This window comes from Scyliorhinus torazame, chromosome 16, assembly GCF_047496885.1.
Source record: "Scyliorhinus torazame isolate Kashiwa2021f chromosome 16, sScyTor2.1, whole genome shotgun sequence".
Lineage (NCBI taxonomy): Eukaryota > Metazoa > Chordata > Chondrichthyes > Carcharhiniformes > Scyliorhinidae > Scyliorhinus > Scyliorhinus torazame.
This window is the reverse complement of record NC_092722.1, coordinates 5,444,593-5,461,535: the sequence shown is the minus strand read 5'-3', so window position 1 is coordinate 5,461,535 and position 16,943 is coordinate 5,444,593. Positions and strand designations below refer to the sequence as shown.

The following is a 16,943-nucleotide window of genomic DNA, read 5'->3' as shown; positions in this document are numbered from 1 at the left end:
TGATGCTCTTGTTAGATTACATAACGATCACTGTCACAGTTCTTTTTCTTCAGGCTTACATTAGTGCCAATTCCTCCTGTGTTTTTATAAAGTTTTATTTTAAATTTCTGGGGTGTTTAGTAAATATGGCTCATGAAAGGTCAAATACAAAAAAATACAACAACTTATGTTTTAAACTGTGTGTGCGCGCGTGTCTGTGTGCTCTCGCCCAAGACAGAACAGCTTCCTGGTGCTTATGAATAGAGCAAATCAGCAGTTGCGACCTTTTTCAGTATTCAGGAAACTGTATGATGGTAGGTGCAGCTGGCTTGAAGAGAAGGTTTGTATTACTGTAGGAACCTGCCTGGGCAATGTCTAGTGTGGATTGTTCGACTGCAGTAAACGCTGTACAAAATAATTCCACCATTTTATTAAAATTGTATTTAATTGGGTTTCTGGATTAAAAAAGGAAAAGGCACTCTAGCATCTCACCAGGTAATCGTGGGTTCTAACACTTCACTAAATAATCTGTTCCACATGCCTTGCAGATTGTGTGTTAATTTTCAAAAGATAAATACTCCTTGCCCTGGTGAATAAAGCGGCGCTAAAGATAATTAACATATTTACTGTTTTCTTGTGTTTATCCTTAAAATCCTCTTCATTTGTTTCTCTCTCTCTCTCTCTCTCTCTCTCTCAGCCTTGTCAGAAATCGAGATGATGTAGATGTTGACATTTAATTAGTTTATGTCCTTTTACCTTCAGCAAGTTTATTCTGCATCCAACTCAACAGAGATACAAATTCCATATAATTTCCCCTCTGCAACTATACCAGCTGTGTCCATTTATACTCTTTTGGAGGTGGAGCCAATAACCATTACCTGCCTTTAATAAGACAATTAGCGTAACTGTAATTGCCAAAGCATGCACTTGCTGACACATTAACAATGAAATGAGGCTCCCTTTATGCTGCTCTGCACTAAGCAATCTGCAAAAAGAACAATAGAGCTGGCAAACACCAAGGCTGGAAGAGTCTGTGACAAGATAAATTTGTGCTTAGCTGGGTCTGTGGATTAATAAGGGCTGCTGGACAACTACAAACTCTGTAAGCTTCTGTTGTGGCTGGCTGACCAACTCTCATGTGAGTGATGGTGATTGCCTGTTCTTCAGATAGAGTTGGACGCTGCACCATGCTGGTAAATTCTGGCTTTACAGTTTTCCTCTGCTATCTTTGGCTAGACAGCAAAAGAATGAAAACCGAATTGTATAGAAATGGACCTCCTTCAGCATTAAAGGGCTGGATTTTCACACTCTAGAATGAGGTCGATTTTGTGTGCGCATGTCTGCCTCTGGGTGGGTGAATGTGCGTGTCTGTCTCTGGGTGTGTGTGTGTGTGTGTGTGAGCCTGTCTGTCTCTGGGTGGGTTTGTGTGCAAGTCTGTCTCTGGGTGGGTGGGTGATTGCGTGTCTGTCTCTGGGTGTGTGTGCGTGTCTGGTTCTGGGTGTGTGCGTGTCTGCCTCTGGGTGTGTGTGTGTGCGCGTGTCTGCCTCTGGGTGTGTGTGCGTGTCTGCCTCTGGGTGTGTGTGCGTGTCTGGTTCTGGGTGTGTGTGCGTGTCTGGTTCTGGGTGTGTGTGCGTGTCTGGTTCTAGGTGTGTGCGTGTCTGCCTCTGGGTGTGTGTGTGTGTGTGTGTGCGCGCGCGTGTCTGCCTCTGGGTGTGTGTGTGTGCGCGTGTGTCTCTGGGTGTGTGTATGTGTGCGTGTCTGCCTCTGGGTGTGTGTGTGCGTGTCTGCCTCTGGGGGTGTGTGTGTGTGCGCGTGTCTGCCTCTGGGTGTGCGTGTGCGTGTCTGTCTCTGGGTGTGTGTGCATGTCTGTCTCTGGGTGTGTGTGCATGTCTGTCTCTGGGTGTGTGTGCGTGTCTCTGGGTGTGTGTGTGCGTGTCTGTCTCTGTGTCTGTGTGCGTGTCTGTCTCTGTGTCTGTGTGCGTGTCTGCCTCGGTGTGTGTGTGTGTGTGTGTCTGTCTCTGGGTTTGTGTGTGTGTGCGTATCTGCCTCTGGGTGTGTGTATGTGTGCGTGTGTCTCTGGGTGTGTGTATGTGTGCGTGTCTGCCTCTGGGTGTGTGTGTGCGTGTCTGCCTCTGGGGGTGTGTGTGTGTGTGCGCGTGTCTGTCTCTGGGTGTGTGTGTGTGCACGCGTGTCTGTCTCTGGGGGTATGGGTGCTTGTCTGGTTCTGGGTGTGTGCGCGTGTCTGTCTCTGGGTGTGTGTGCGTGTCTGTCTCTGGGTGTGTGTGCGTGTCTGTCTCTGGGTGTGTGTGCGTGTCTGTCTCTGGGTGTGTGTGCGTGTCTGTCTCTGGGTGTGTGTGCGTGTCTGTCTCTGGGTGTGTGTGCGTGTCTGTCTCTGGGTGTGTGTGCGTGTCTGTCTCTGGGTGTGTGTGCGTGTCTGTCTCTGGGTGTGTGTGCGTGTCTGTCTCTGGGTGTGTGTGCGTGTCTGTCTCTGGGTGTGTGTGCGTGTCTGGTTCTGGGTGTGTGTGCGTGTCTGGTTCTGGGTGTGTGCGTGTCTCCCTCTGGGTGTGTGCATGTCTGCCTCTGTGCGTCTCTGTCTCTGTCTCTGTCTCTGTGTTTGTGTGTGTGCGTGTCTGTCTCTGGGTTTGTGTGTGTGCATGTCTATCTCTGGGTGTGTGAGTGCACGCGTGTCTCTCTGGGGGTATGTGTGCGTGTCTGTCTCTGGGTGTGTGTGCGTGTCTGGTTCTGGGTGTGTGTGCGTGTCTGGTTCTGGGTGTGTGCGTGTCTGCCTCTGGGTGTGTGTGTGTGTGCGCGTGTCTGCCTTTGGGTGTGTGTGTGTGCGAGTGTCTGCCTCTGTGTGTGTGTGTGTGTGTGTGTGTGTATATGTGTGCGTGTCTGTCTCTGGGTGTGTGTGTGTGAGCGTGTCTGCCTCTGGGGGTGTGTGTGTGCGCGCGCGCGCGCGGGTCTGCCTCTGGGTGTGTGTGTGTGTGTCTGTCTCTGGGTGTGTGTGTGTGTCTGTCTCTGGGTGTGTGTGCGTGTCTGTCTCTGGGTGTGTGTGCATGTCTGTCTCTGGGTGTGCGTGCGTGTCTGCCTCTGTGTGTGTGTGTGTGGGTGCGTGTCTGTCTCTGGGTGTGTGTGTGTGCGTGTCTGTCTCTGGGTTTGTGTGTGTGCGTGTCTGTCTCTGGGTGTGTGTGTGCACGCGTGTCTGTCTCTGGGGGTATGTGTGCGTGTCTGTCTCTGGGTGTGTGTGCGTGTCTGGTTCTGGGTGTGTGCGCGTGTCTGGTTCTGGGTGTGTGCGTGTCTGCCTCTGTGTGTGTGTGTGTGTGTGTGTGTGTGTGCGTGTCTGCCTCTGTGTGTGTGTGTGTGTGTGTGTGTGTGTGTGTGTGTGTGTGTGTGTGTGTGTGTGTGTGTGTGTGTGTGTGTGTGTGTGTGCGTGCGCGTGTCTGCCTCTGGGTGTGTGTGTGTGTGCGTGTCTGCCTCTGGGTGTGTGTGCGTGTCTGTCTCTGGGTGTGTGTATGTCTCTGGGTGTGTGTGTGCGTGTCTGCCTCTGGGGGTGTGTGTGTGTGTCTGTCTCTGGGTGTGCGTGCGTGTCTGTCTCTGGGTGTGTGTGCGTGTCTGTCTCTGGGTGTGTGTGTGCGTCTCTGTGTCTATGTGTGCGTGTCTGCCTCTGGGTGTGTGTGTGTGCGTGTCTGTCTCTGGGTGTGTGTATGTGTGCGTGTCTGTCTCTGGGTGTGTGTGTACGCGTCTGATTCTGTGTGTGTGTGTGCGTGTCTGATTCTCGGTGTGCGCGTGTCTGTCTCTGGGTGTGTGTGTATCTGCCTGTCTCTGGGTGTGTGTGTGCGTGTCTCTCTGGGTGTGTGCGCATCTCTATCTCTGGGTGTGTGTGTGCGTGTCTCTCTGGGTGTGTGCGCGTCTCTATCTCTGGGTGTGTGTGTGCGTGTGCATCTCTGGGTGTGTGTGTGTGCGCGCCTGTCTCTGGGTGTGTGTGTGTGCGTGTCTGTCTCTGGTGGGTGTGTGCGTGTCTGTCTCCAGGTGTGTGTGCACGCGTGTCTGTCTCTGGGTGTGTGTGTGCGTGTCTGCATCTGGGGGTGTGTGTGTGTGTGTGTGTGTGTATATATGCGTGTCTGTCTCTGGGTGTGTGTGTGTGTGTGTGTGTGTGTGTGTGTGTGTATATGCGTGTCTGTCTCTGGGTGTGTGTGTGCATGTCTGTCTCTGGGTGTGTGTGTGCATGTCTGTCTCTGGGTGTGTGTGTGCGTGTCTGTCTCTGGGTGTGTGTGCGCCTGTCTGTCTCTGGGTGTGAGTTTGTGCGTGTATCTGATTCTGTGTGTGTGTGTGTGTGTGTGTGTGTGTGTGTGTGTGTGTGTGTGTGTGTGTGTGTGTGTGTGTGTGTGTGTGTGTGTGTGTGTGTGTGTGTGTGTGTGTGTGTGTGTGTGTGTGTGTGTGTGTGTGTGTGTGTGTGTGTGTGTGTGTGTGTGTGTGTGTGTGTGTTTGTGTGTGTGTGTGTGTCTCTGGGTGTGTGTGTGTGCGTGTCTATCTCTGGGTGTGTGTGTGCACGCGTGTCTGTCTCTGGGGGTATGTGCGTGTCCGGTTCTGGGTGTGTGTGTGTGCGTGTCTGCCTCTGTGTGTGTGTGTGTGCGTGTCTGTCTCTGGGTGTGCGTGTCTGCCTCTGGGTGTGTGTATGTGTGTGTGTCTGCCTCTGGGTGTGTGTGTGTGTGTGTGTCTGCCTCTGGGTGTGTGTGTGTGTGTGCGCGCGTGTCTGCCTCTGGGTGTGTGTGTGTGTGTGCGCGCGTGTCTGCCTCTGGGTGTGTGTGTGTGTGTGCGCGCGTGTCTGCCTCTGGGTGTGTGTGTGTGTGTGCGCGCGTGTCTGCCTCTGGGTGTGTGTGTGTGTGTGCGTGCGTGTCTGTCTCCGGGTGTGTGTGCGTGTCTGCCTCTGGGTGTGTGTGCGTGCGTGCGTGTCTGTCTCTGGGTGTGTGTGTGCGTGTCTGTCTCTGGGTGTGTGTGTGCGTGTCTGTCTCTGGGTGTGTGTGTACGTGTCTGTCTCTGGGTGTGTGTGTGTGTGTGTGTGTGTGTGTGTCTGTCTCTGGGTGTGTGTGTGTGCGTGTCTGTCTCTGGGTGTGTGTGTGTGTGCCTGTCTGTCTCTGGGTGTGTGTGTGCGTGTCTGTCTCTGGGTCTGTGTCTGTGCGTGTGTGTCTCGGTGTGTGTGTGCGTGTCTGTCTCTGTGTGTGTGTGTGCGTGCGTGTCTGACTCTGGGTGTGTGTGTGTGTGCGTGTCTGTCTCTGGGTGTGTGTGTGCGTGTCTGTCTCTGTGTGTGTGTGTGCGCGCCTGTCTGTCTCTGGGTGTGTGTGTGCATGCGTGCGTGCGTGTCTGACTCTGGGTGTGTGCGTGTCTATCTCTGGGTTTGTATGTGTGCGTGTCTGTCTCTGGATGTGTGTGTGTGTGCGTGTCTGTCTCTGGGTGTGTGTGAGCGTGTGTCTGGGTGGGTATGCCAGAGTGCTCCCTGCCTGACTGAAAACCACGCCCGTCCATCCGATTGATTTTGGTTGGGCAATCTATAAAAGGACAAAAGCCACACGCATGCAGAAAAACACAGACTCATCTACGTTTCCCGTCTGAAATTGTATAGTCCCCCGCCCCCAATCCCTCACTTGTGTTCCTACCCCAATAATGACTAGACAATAGTGTCAATGAATATGTGAAATTAAACCTCCAGTGTGTGTGTGTTTGTGGGGAGCTTTAACTGGTATTCAACTATGAGTGCATACGAAAAGAAAATCCTGAAAGTTTAACTTGCATCCCCTACACCTGGGCTGCGCATCTTGAAATAAGAATGAAAAAAGATATGAAACAAAAGCAAGAAATAGACCAGGGAGATAGGAGATCAAACCGAAAGCTGCAGCAGTAGAGCTAATAGAAACAGAGAAAGGAGAAACAGGAAGAAAGAAGTCAAAATAAGAATATGAGACAACGGGTGAAATTTTCCACCTCGCAATGCTACAAACACAAACCCCGATCGGGTGGAGAACTCGGCGTCCACCCAAAATTGAGGTTCGCGCCTGTGTCAATTCAGGCGCCATGCTTCAGTCCCTGGCTTCTGGCGATGGAGGTTTGCGCCCCACACCGGCAGGGCCAGGCAAAACCGGCATTTGTATACATTTAAATGTGATTAGTGGGTTGGACACAGAATGCTCCGCCCTTCCGCAATGCTCCCAGAGGTCCCGCGGGTGTGAATTACTACATATACTTACAAACGTGGACTGGGCGCCATGGCTGCGGAGGGGGAGCGGGAGGCTAACAAAACACTGCAAAACCTTTGAAAACTGTCAGACTTGCTGGGGGACTGCTGCCCGGGCTGGGGGCAGTAACAGGTAGTGATTTGGTGCCATGTCCGTGGTCTTGGGGGATCCCCCTCAGATCGGGGTGGTCTGGCTCAGACCCTCCATTGCTGCCATCTGTCTATTAAACCCATCCCATTGGTGCTACTTACAGGCTCCTGGCTGCTCTCACTGCTGAGTGCTGCCTGTGTCCATTAAATGCTCAGCTGGCCTCTGGTCATCTGGGAGCCCACCCAGGCCGCCCCTCTGGTCATCCTCATTCCCCAGCTGTACCATCAAGGGCCAAGCTCAATCAGTGGCCCACCAGGTGTTGGTGCTCCTCAAAACGCTGCCCCATTGCAGAGGAAGCAGGGGATCAGCAGAGCTCATCACAACCAGAGACACCTGCACCTTGGCCTTTGGAACCCTCCCTGGTTCTCTGCCCCTCTCAGGACAGAGGGCTCACCAGTGACCCCCTCACCACTCTGGATCACCAGCTGTCTCCTGGTGAGGCTGGCAGTGCTGTGTTCAGGAGGGCAGGTAGGTGACTGTAGTCCGCACTGGGGAAGAGGGTGTGCCTCCGCTCCTCACTGGAATGAAGCTGTGGGTCCACCTCAGGGAGCAGGTCTTCTCTGAACCATCTTGGTGGCTGCAGTGAGTGTGCGGGTAAGTGGAGCGCTTAAAAACACCTCCAGCTGCCAGGCTCTTTGGCGCTAACTCCCGCCCCGGTGGTTAGAACACTCGGCGCGCCGGGAATTGCTTGGAATTCGCACCAGCAGAGTGCTGGATTGAAAGCATGCCATGAATTACTCCAGAAATAGTGCCCCAGTGGGAATGTAAACCTCCCAGCGCCTCCTCAGTCCTGGCGGCAACACGTGGCTGTGTGTTTTTCGGCAGTGGAGCCGGCCCACTTGTAGGATCTATGCTCCCGCCATTGTCAACGGGATTTCCCGTTGACTGCACACCTCGTCGCCGGGAAACCCGTTCATCCGGCATGGGACCGGATTATCCCACCGGCGAGAACAGCCGGTAAATCCTGCCCATTGTCTCCCAAACAGAGAATTTCACGCAATGTCTATAAGAATATAACAGTGAGGTGACATCTCGGAGTTAGGTGATGGTGCATTCGGAGGTTTTAATAGGTTTATGATATGAAGACTGAGGGTGGAAGGAGATTGGTGCAAGAGTGAGTTAGAAGGGGAGACAATGCAGTAGATTGGGACAAAAGGAGCAACCAGTATGTAGGACTGTGTATTTAGGGAGAGACATGACAACTGTTCCCATTTCTATCCCCCTTTTATGGTCTCTGAATGAGAATGCCAATATGGACACAATTACGAATATTGTGATGCAATGAGCTCAGACACATGGGAACTGCTCAAATTAATTTTCTAAAAGATTTTCACAGATAATAAGGGACTTTAATTCCACAAGTGTTGAAGCGATTTGAACCCCAGGTCCCAGAGGTGAAAGAAAAAAACGAAACCATCAATAATAATTGCTTATTTTCACACAAGTAGGCTTCAATGAAGTTACTGTGAAAAGCCCTTAGTCGCCACATTCCGGCATCTGTTTGGGAAGGCTGGTAGGCTGCTGGCTGTGTTCTGCATTACAAGCCAGCGATTTAGCCCACTGTGCTAAATGTCAACTAGTTCTTCCCCCCCCCCCCAACAACTGCCAAAATGCACTGAATTAATTTATGCAATGAGTTGTATCAAAATATGAATTTAAATGGTGGAAAAAATAATTTGGGGGATTTATAATAAGCATTCCATCTGGCTTCATGTTTTGAGATGTTGCCTGTTCCAATTTCTAATGACCAAAGCGGCTACACTCAGCTCAGGCACTGGTCAGAGATAGACGGCAGTAACTTTTCTGCAGTGTCTGACCTCTCATTAACTACAATTCTGTCCATCATGTTGCAATGCTGCACCTTTCTGTATTGTTGGATCCAGCTCCTAGTAAGAAGGAAAGTATTTGTGTAATATCCTCTCTATCTCTTTTCACTCTGAGCCACTGCGTGAACTCACATTTCTTGTAAACCAGTTTGCAATTGATTCTGGAATCATAGAAATCATATTATTCTTATTAAATTCTCATCTAAAATATACGCATCTAGCCCAATGTCGCATTGTGATATTTGTAACATTAGATGCAACCTCATCCATTCTTCATTTCAAAGGAATGTGCTTTATTTAAAGATCACATCGTAATGGATGTGTTTGAATCATAGAATTTACAGTGCAGAAGGAGGCCATTCGGCCCATCGAGTCTGCACCAACCCTTACAAAGAGCACCCTACTCAAGCCCACATATCTACCCTATCCCAGTAACCCCCACTTAACCTTATTTTGGACACTAAGGGCAATTTATTATGGTCAGTCCACCTAACCCGCACATCTTTGGACTGTGGGAGGAAACCCACGCAGACACGGGGAGAACGTGCAGACTCCACACAGACAGTGACCCAGCAGGGAATCGAACCTGGGACCCTGGAGCTGTGAAGCAATTGTGCTAACCACTAAGCTTCCGTGCTGCCCAAATGATTTTAAGATCTGATGAGATCTATTCTATGGAAAGCTACTCATGCTGTAAATCTGAAAAAGAAGCAGAAAGCGGTGGTGGCCAATCAGCTTCTGAAAAAGAAAGGTCAATGTTTTGCCTCTGGCCCATCACTGAACAGGAGCAGACTGATTCACTGTCTTTGCAGTAATTTGTCTTTAATATGAAATCAGGATTGTCAGTATGATTGCCTGGAAGTTCTGAAGTTGCAGATGCCATTTTTTCCATATTGTGTGTCTGTCATACTTAGCAACTGGTCCAAGCCAACCTGGAAAATCCATAGTATCCCTACAGTGCAGAAGCCAGCCTTCGGCCCATCAAGTCTGCACCGACCCTCCGAAAGAGCACTCTATGCCCACTTGCCCATCCTATCCCGAATTCTTTGATTCTATGACCATGGCCAATCCAGCTACAATGGAAGGCTAAGCTCCGTCAGACAGTAAGAGAATGTTGCCATAGCCCCAGAGGACCATAGGCTGTGTGTGTGTGTGTGTGTGTGTGTGTGTGAGAAAGAGACACCGAGAACTGACTGGTGGTGGTTTAACCTGAGGGCCATCCCACTGCAGGTGAGGGGCAAGGTTGAGAAGGTGAGGCCTTATGGTGACCTGAGCTGGCATGGGAATTGAACACACGTTGTTGGCATCACTCTGCATCACGAACCAGCCAATTGAGTTAACTGACCTCCAGGTTCAATTCCGGCCTTGGGTGACTCACTGTGTGCAGTTTGCATTTTCTCCCCGTGTCTGTGTGGGTTTCCTCTGGGTGCTCCGGTTTCTTCCCACAGTCCAAAAATGCACAGGTTAGGTGTGGTTACAGGGATGGGGGGGCTGTGTTCTTTCAGTGGGTTGTTGCAAACTCGGTGGGCCCAATGGCCTTCTGCATTGCAGGAATTCTATGGTTCTATTATGTCATTGCTGATGTTGATTAAACTTATAAACTGTTTTCACAGTTTTTTAAGATGTTACATAATATGTGGCTGTCCGTTAGCCTCAGTCGTTATGTTTTTGAAGTTAACGTGAAGAAAATTCTCAACATATTGCCTGAAAGAAAAGGAGAGAAATTATGTTTTAATTAAAAAAAACTTTTTTTGATGTCTTTGAAAAGACCAACATGGAGGGAAGTATGAATGATGATATTTAAACTGCTACATAATCTAGGCTGACACTGTTGCAGTACTGATTTGAGTGTTCTGTTGTACCTTCTTTTGAATGACATTTTAGAAGACCTGCTTATTACAGTGGTTCAGTGTTTATAATCCTGTCGCCATTTGAAGAACAGGGGCTCAGTATTCCTCCAAGCCAGCAACATTAAATAAAATTTATTTATTTCCTCCTCCTTCTGGGATATCGTATGTCCTCAATTTATTTTTCAAAAATCCACTTTATTCATAACATTTGTAAAAGTCCATTACGTGACAGTTCAAATTGGACATTAAGTGCAAGACAGTCCAATTTCTTTCATTACAGCACGTGGCACTCAAGTGTAGTGAGGCACTTCACTTACAGATTATATTTTAAATATGCATGTTACACATGAGGTCTGAGGGGTTTTACATGTGTTCCAGCTCCTCTGGAGGAGCCTGGCAGAGGCTTTAGACACCGGCCTTTCCCCATTGAGCTTTTCTGCTGGCTGCCCATGTTTTAGTGCATCCCTCAGCGCATAACCCTGCTAACCCTGCTCCTTGCAGCATGCCAATCTTCAACTCTAATTCAAAATGCCTCTGCAAACTGACAGCAATGATGTGCAGTTGGTGTAAGACTTCTTACTAAACTGACAGCAGTTAGTGAACGCCAAAAATGTAATCAAATGTGCTTTTGAGACTTTGCTGAGGGGTGCGATGAGGCTTTTTATAGGTGCAAGCAAGCCTTTAAAGAATTAAGTATTATCCTGCAGCAAGGTTGGAAATGTATCTCAAATACCTGCCAATGATATTCTGTTTCCATTGCTTACTGCACACTTCTTTGTAGGTTTAACAACCTGTCCTTCCCCTCCCCCAATTTGTAAGGCTCATCAGATGTGAATTTGCATATTGTTAGCACAGTCCCTTGACAGACTTGTACACTTTGTTATTGGCTCACAATATTTTGCACATTCCTGTGAATGCCTCGGAATGTCTTGTAACATGAGAGGCACTGTACAAGTGCAAGTTGTTTTTGTTGTTTAGGTAGTATTTGGAAATATCGTGAGGAAGGATGCACAAAGAGAAACATGGCATTCTGATGTACATGGTGTGCGCACTGTACTGTGCTTCAGTGTACTCACGTGTTATGTTGCAACAAATCCCATTGCATCATTTATATAATGAGCATACATCTGAGTTATTTTTATTGACTATTGGGCATGAGACGTGCACAAGTTATCAAGCGACATCAGGTTATTGTTCCACACTGAAGGACAGCTGAAGAATGGAGAATTCGCATCGGCCTAATTTTGCAAACTCGTAACAGAGATTTGGAAAAAGAATGTTAATGTCGACAATATCATAAGCATAATTTTTTTTTAAACTAACCTTTTTCAAAGCAGAACATTTGCCAGCCTGGAGTATATTTGTTACAAGTCTTGCATACTGTGAATGATTGTGTGTTCTTGAACTATGGAGAACTATAATTCTCATCACTATTCTAAGTAGCTTAGCTTATGCCTTTTCTCATTAAGTCTCCTTCCTTTGTGGTTCCTGGCCAGCGAGCTTCGTATGAATTTCAAATGACAACCAACAGCTTTCAAGTAACAATAATTGGAAATATTTCTGCTGTCAGCTCCTGTCTGATGATACACAGAAAGGCAGAGATTGTTCTGTTTACTTCTGGTAACATTCCAGCCCAAGGATCTTTAGGCTTCGCTGCATTAATTCAGAAATGGCAAAAACCAGGAAAGGAATGCTTTCATATAAATTGAGCCTTCCGAAGTTTTTTAATCAATCATACTTCATGGGCAAGACCTTTGTATTGGAGAATATTTTCACTAAAAGCCAATTGGCCGTTTAAGCTGTACGAAGAAATTGGAATCCTGATTCTGAAAAATGGCAATGTAAATCCTTCATTCACCTTTGTATAATCATTTGATGTTTCTACCAAGTCACTCAAAGGCTCTATCTTATTACTTAAAACAGTGTATTGTACTACTTCCAAGCATGGTACTCACTCTAACTGATGTGCTGCAGATAAGAAGAAAGATGTAGCTACAGTCCTATTACTTTGAGAGCCCAACACTAAGGAAGAGATTGATTTGTTACTAAGTTATAATTTAACCTTTAATTGCTCTCAAAAGGATTTGATGGAATAAGATGGAGCGAAAGGGAAAGATTTTAAGCATTGGGCGATGCTTCGAGAAGGCCTCGTTCAGATTTCGTTAGCATTGATCACTTCGAAAGCCGCCTCTACATTGAGGAGCCATAGCTCTTTTCTTGAGGCAGAGGATGCCTGATACATGATGCCTCTTGCTGATCCTGGTGATCTGCAACCTTAATGGGAATACTGTAATGGTGTTGTTGTGCAGTGGTTGTACCTTCAGCCCACTGGCTGAAACATTGAAGAAAGTGACTATTTTCCTGGCAGAATTAATGATTGACAATAACCAGCCTTGTCAGCACCACCAACATCATGAATTAATTTTTTAAATCCTGTATTAATGAACAATACATTTTCTGGTTTGAGGCATTTCCCCCCGGTTTAATTTCAGTTATTTCACCAACTCAAATTTAGCTTAATCTGAATTTAGAGAAGCACCATTAATATAAAAATAAAGACTTGTATTGAAAAAGAGCCTTTCACAGTGTAATGTAATCAGATATAGGAGCCACTTTGTGCACAATAGGTTTCCACAAGCAGCTAATGCTATAAATGACTAGTTAATCTGTGTTAGTTGAGGGATGGCAGATGGCTAGGACTTCGGGGGAAATCACCTTCTCTTCAAATAGTGCCATGGTTTCATGACGTCACTTTGAGTGGGTAGATAAAGGCTATGGTATTAATGCCCGATTCAAAAGAGAGCACTTTTGACAGTGTAGCATTCCCTTGGTACTGTTTTGTTCTATGATAAAATAATTATCAATATAGTGGCCCAATGTATAAATGAACTTGCCTCCTTGTTATTTACTATACGACAGCTGTTGCTCAGCTGGTGGCCCACCCGCTTCTTAATCTCTCAATTCTGAGTTGTCGTCCTGCTCCAGCCTTTAGCATGTAAGTCAAGGCTGACACTTCAATCCAGTGCCGAGGGAGTTCTGCACTGTCGGCGGTATGGTGTTTTGGATGAGATGTTAAACTGATGCCACCTCGGCCTGCTTGGATGGACGTAAAAGACCCCACAGCACTATTGTGAACAAGAGAATTGGCGTTATCCCCAGTACCGTGGGCCAATATTTATCCCTCAACATTACAAAACAGATGATCTGGTCATTATCACATTGTTGTTGTGGGATCTTGATTTGCGTAAATTGGCAGCTGTGTTTCCTACATTGCCACAATGATCTACGCTTGGAAAAATACTCACTGGCTGTAAAGAGCTTTGGTTTATGTGTTGAGTTGTGCTCACTGAGGAGTGTTTCTTTTGGAATTATAATATCTAATTCCTGAGGGATTTTTATGAACAAATTTGTTCTGTCTTTTTTATTAGTGAAATCCGCACTCTTGCATTCACTTGTTAAAACTTGATTTTTGTTTCTTGGTCTTACTGGATGTCCTTTAGGTAATGTGATTCAATAAAACAAAATAGAGTTCTGTTAGCTATATTAGTCCAGTGGATTTAGTTGGATAGTACAAAATCTATTAAATAGTTGTTCATCAGCAGTCACTTTATTAAATATTTACCTTTTGAGGTTGTGTTGAATCTCTGATGTTAATGTGTATTGGAAGAATGGGGCATTAATCGTGTGGCCATTCCTGTTTAAATCCATGAAACAGTGTAGCCACAGAGGTGAAGGTGACATTGTGTAAATATTTCTTAGAACATTATCATTTAATTTATTTAAATAATAACGTGATCTTCTCAATGACGGACAGCCAGTTTCTTCCCCTTTTACAGTCACCTAAAGATTCCCTAACTTTTAAAGTTATTCCTTTCAAAATAAGTAATGAAACAAATTTGAGACCTTTGGCTGAACCTCAATGTGTCTACCACAGTTAATGTACCATTGTTTCCTGCTAGGTACACTGCAGCTTCTGTTTATCCTTTTCGATCCATGTGGCGTATGTTGCAAACACAGGAGTAAGAAAAAAGATAGGCTGAAACAAAACCTAAAATACAAAATACTAAAAAAAAAGTCAACTCGGGTGATGGAGGAAATTCGGCATGTCCACATTGGCTCTTACCAATTTTTATAGATGCACATAGAAAGCATCCTATCTGCTGCATCACAGTCTGGTATGGCAACTGCTCGGCCCAAGACCTAAGAAACTAGAGAGTTGTGTACACAGCCCCGCCTATCAAGCGAACCCGCCTTCCATCCATTGACTCTGTCTACACCTCTCGCTGCCTTGGGAAAGCGAGCAGCATAATCAAAGACCCCTCCCGCCCGGCTTATTTTCTCTTCCAACCTCTTCTATCAGGCAGAAGATACAAAAGTCTAAGAACACGCACTAACAGGCTCAAAAACAGTTTCTTCCCCGCTGTTACCAGACTCCTGAATGACCCTCATATGGACTGAACTGATCTCTCCACGCATCTACTGTTGTAGCACTACACTCCGTATGCTTCACCCTATGTCTATGTATTTGCATGTGTATTTATCGTATGTCCCATGTTTTTCATGTATGGAACGATCTGTCTGGACTGTACACAGAACAATACTTTTCACTGCACCTTGGTACACATGACAAATCAATAAATCTAAGTAAAATGTGTGGAAAAGGCAACATAAAATGGGAAAGAGAAAAGAAAAAATTGAATTAAATTATTATAATCAGGCTTGAACAACAAGCGCTATAATTACATTTGTGATGAATATAATTACCAGAACTTTGGTAAAATGTAGACATATTGGACTCGTTCCTTCTCTAGTTGATGCACTGAGTCCAGCTGGTGTAGCATGAGAGTGTGTGTGCTGGGAATTTAGACAGGAACTCCTTTCACACGAGCACTGCTGAATGGGATTGTCTCTGGCGACTGTCGGTGAGTGCCAGAATGGTTTCTCATGAATTAGGAGAGAGCTTCATTAAGATTCTGAAAATGAATGCTAACAAATGGGAAAATTAATTGATTTTCTTGCTTTCTGTCTACTCTGCTAACTCGTGGATGATGATAGGAAGCAACATGCTAGTGTTTAAGAAACACATTTTTAATCTTAGATATGTGTTAAGGTTTATGTTGCTGGAGCTTTGGTGCATTTTTGTTTTTTGCGTATGTTTTCCTTGCCTTTTCGTCTTCGCATTTCCTTTTGGTTTTTGCCATCAAAGTTTATAACGTGGAGATTCTTCGTTTGGTGTTTTGGCCAAAAAGCACAATGAGAAGCAGGTGCATCAGAGCCTGATTAAGAGCCTGTGAAACAGTTTTACAAATAACTTGATTGATGGGGGTGGGCATTACCCGTTTTACCTGCAGTATTCTGCTGCATGTTGCACACCTGGGTCAATAAAGAAAAGCCTTGCCATTGAGGAGGCAGGTGTGGAGATTTAACCACAGCTAGTGACGAAAAAGGCACTAAGAATGAGCTCAAAAATCATGTTTGCTGAAATCTATGTGCAGCCTGAACTGGCTGTCGGCTATGAATGAGGTCCTCTTGGGATGTAGCCAACTCAGTGCCTCTTTGTGCTCAGTCATGATATGGTCCAAATGAGCTTGTGCCCAATGACTAGAACACAATTAGTAACTGGTTCTCTTCACTTTTTGGCACTTTCAGTTGAGATGGAGGCAGTATGGGTTTGATGTGGTGTGGCCTTGAGAAATGTGACATTATTGCTGTCTCTGCCAAGCACCCATGCCAACTTGTCATGCCCCTGCTGCAGAATGTACTACTCGGATTGTGTACTGATCTGACTTGAGAGCAATTATTTGAAGCTTTTCCTCCAAGATCTCTGCATCCCATAGAATCCGCACAGTGCAGAAGGAAGCCATTCAGCCCATCAGTCTGCACCAACCCTCCAAAAGAATATGAACATGCAAACTTCACACAGACAGACATCCAAGGTCAGAATCAAAGCTGGGTCCCTGGCGCTGCGAGGCAGCAGTACTAACCACTGTGTTACCTCTTGGGTTAAACCAGGCAAGAAAGTGTCTTTGGAGTCCCATGTTTCTGAAGCAATGATGTGCATATTCACCCGGCTTATCTTGGGACCTCTGTCACAAGTGCTGTGCTTCAATTCCATGAGGGCAGTCGTGTGTCTGAATACCGTTTCTGCCAGACTTTCCCTCTCATTCTCTAATGTGTAAAATCTTGCTCTGATAACAGTATCCCTTTTCTCTGCAGGTCAAGTAGTTTTGGTCTCTGGGTTTGACAGAGCAAGAGAGGTGTGGGCTGCGTCATCCACCCAGTTCTTGCTCTTTAATGCAATTCTCCACTTGTTTCTGATGTCATTTCTCAGTGGTTCACTTGATGCACTCAATTCAAAATCACTAAATGTCCTGGGCTGGGGCGGCATGGTAACAGTGGTCAGCACTGTTGCTTCACAGCACCAGGACCCCAGGTTCGATTCCTGGCTTGCATCACTGTCGGGGCAGAGTCTGTACGTTCTCCGTGTGTCTGCGTGGGTTTCCTCCAGGTGCTCCGGTTTCCTCCCACAAGTCCAGAAAGACGTGCTGTTAGGTAAATTGGCCATTCTGAATTCTCCCTCAGTGTACCTGAACAGGTGGCGGAATGTGGCGACTAGGGGATTTTCACAGTAACTTGCAGTGTTAATGTAATATCACAATCAGATCTGGCAGTGACATGAGGCAGTGGCCTTGTGGTATTGTCACTGGACTGGTGATCCACAGCCCCATGGTTCGAATTCCGCCACAGGGTGACATGATTTCACATGCCTCGCAGCGCCAGGGATTAGGGTTCAATTCAGGTCTTGGGTGATTGTGTGGAGTTTGCACTCTCTCCCCGTGTCTGCATCAATTTCCTCTGGGTGCTCCAGTTTCCTCCCGCAGTCTAAAGGTGTGTTGGATTGACCATGC

At 46.8% G+C, this 16,943-nt stretch overlaps 1 protein-coding gene across 4 annotated transcripts in view; it reads left to right on the top strand.

Annotated features, from left to right (window-relative positions):
- The window catches only part of mib2 (MIB E3 ubiquitin protein ligase 2), a 298,873-nt gene that overhangs the window by 77,357 nt on the left and 204,573 nt on the right, over nt 1–16,943 (top strand). The window lies entirely within an intron of this gene.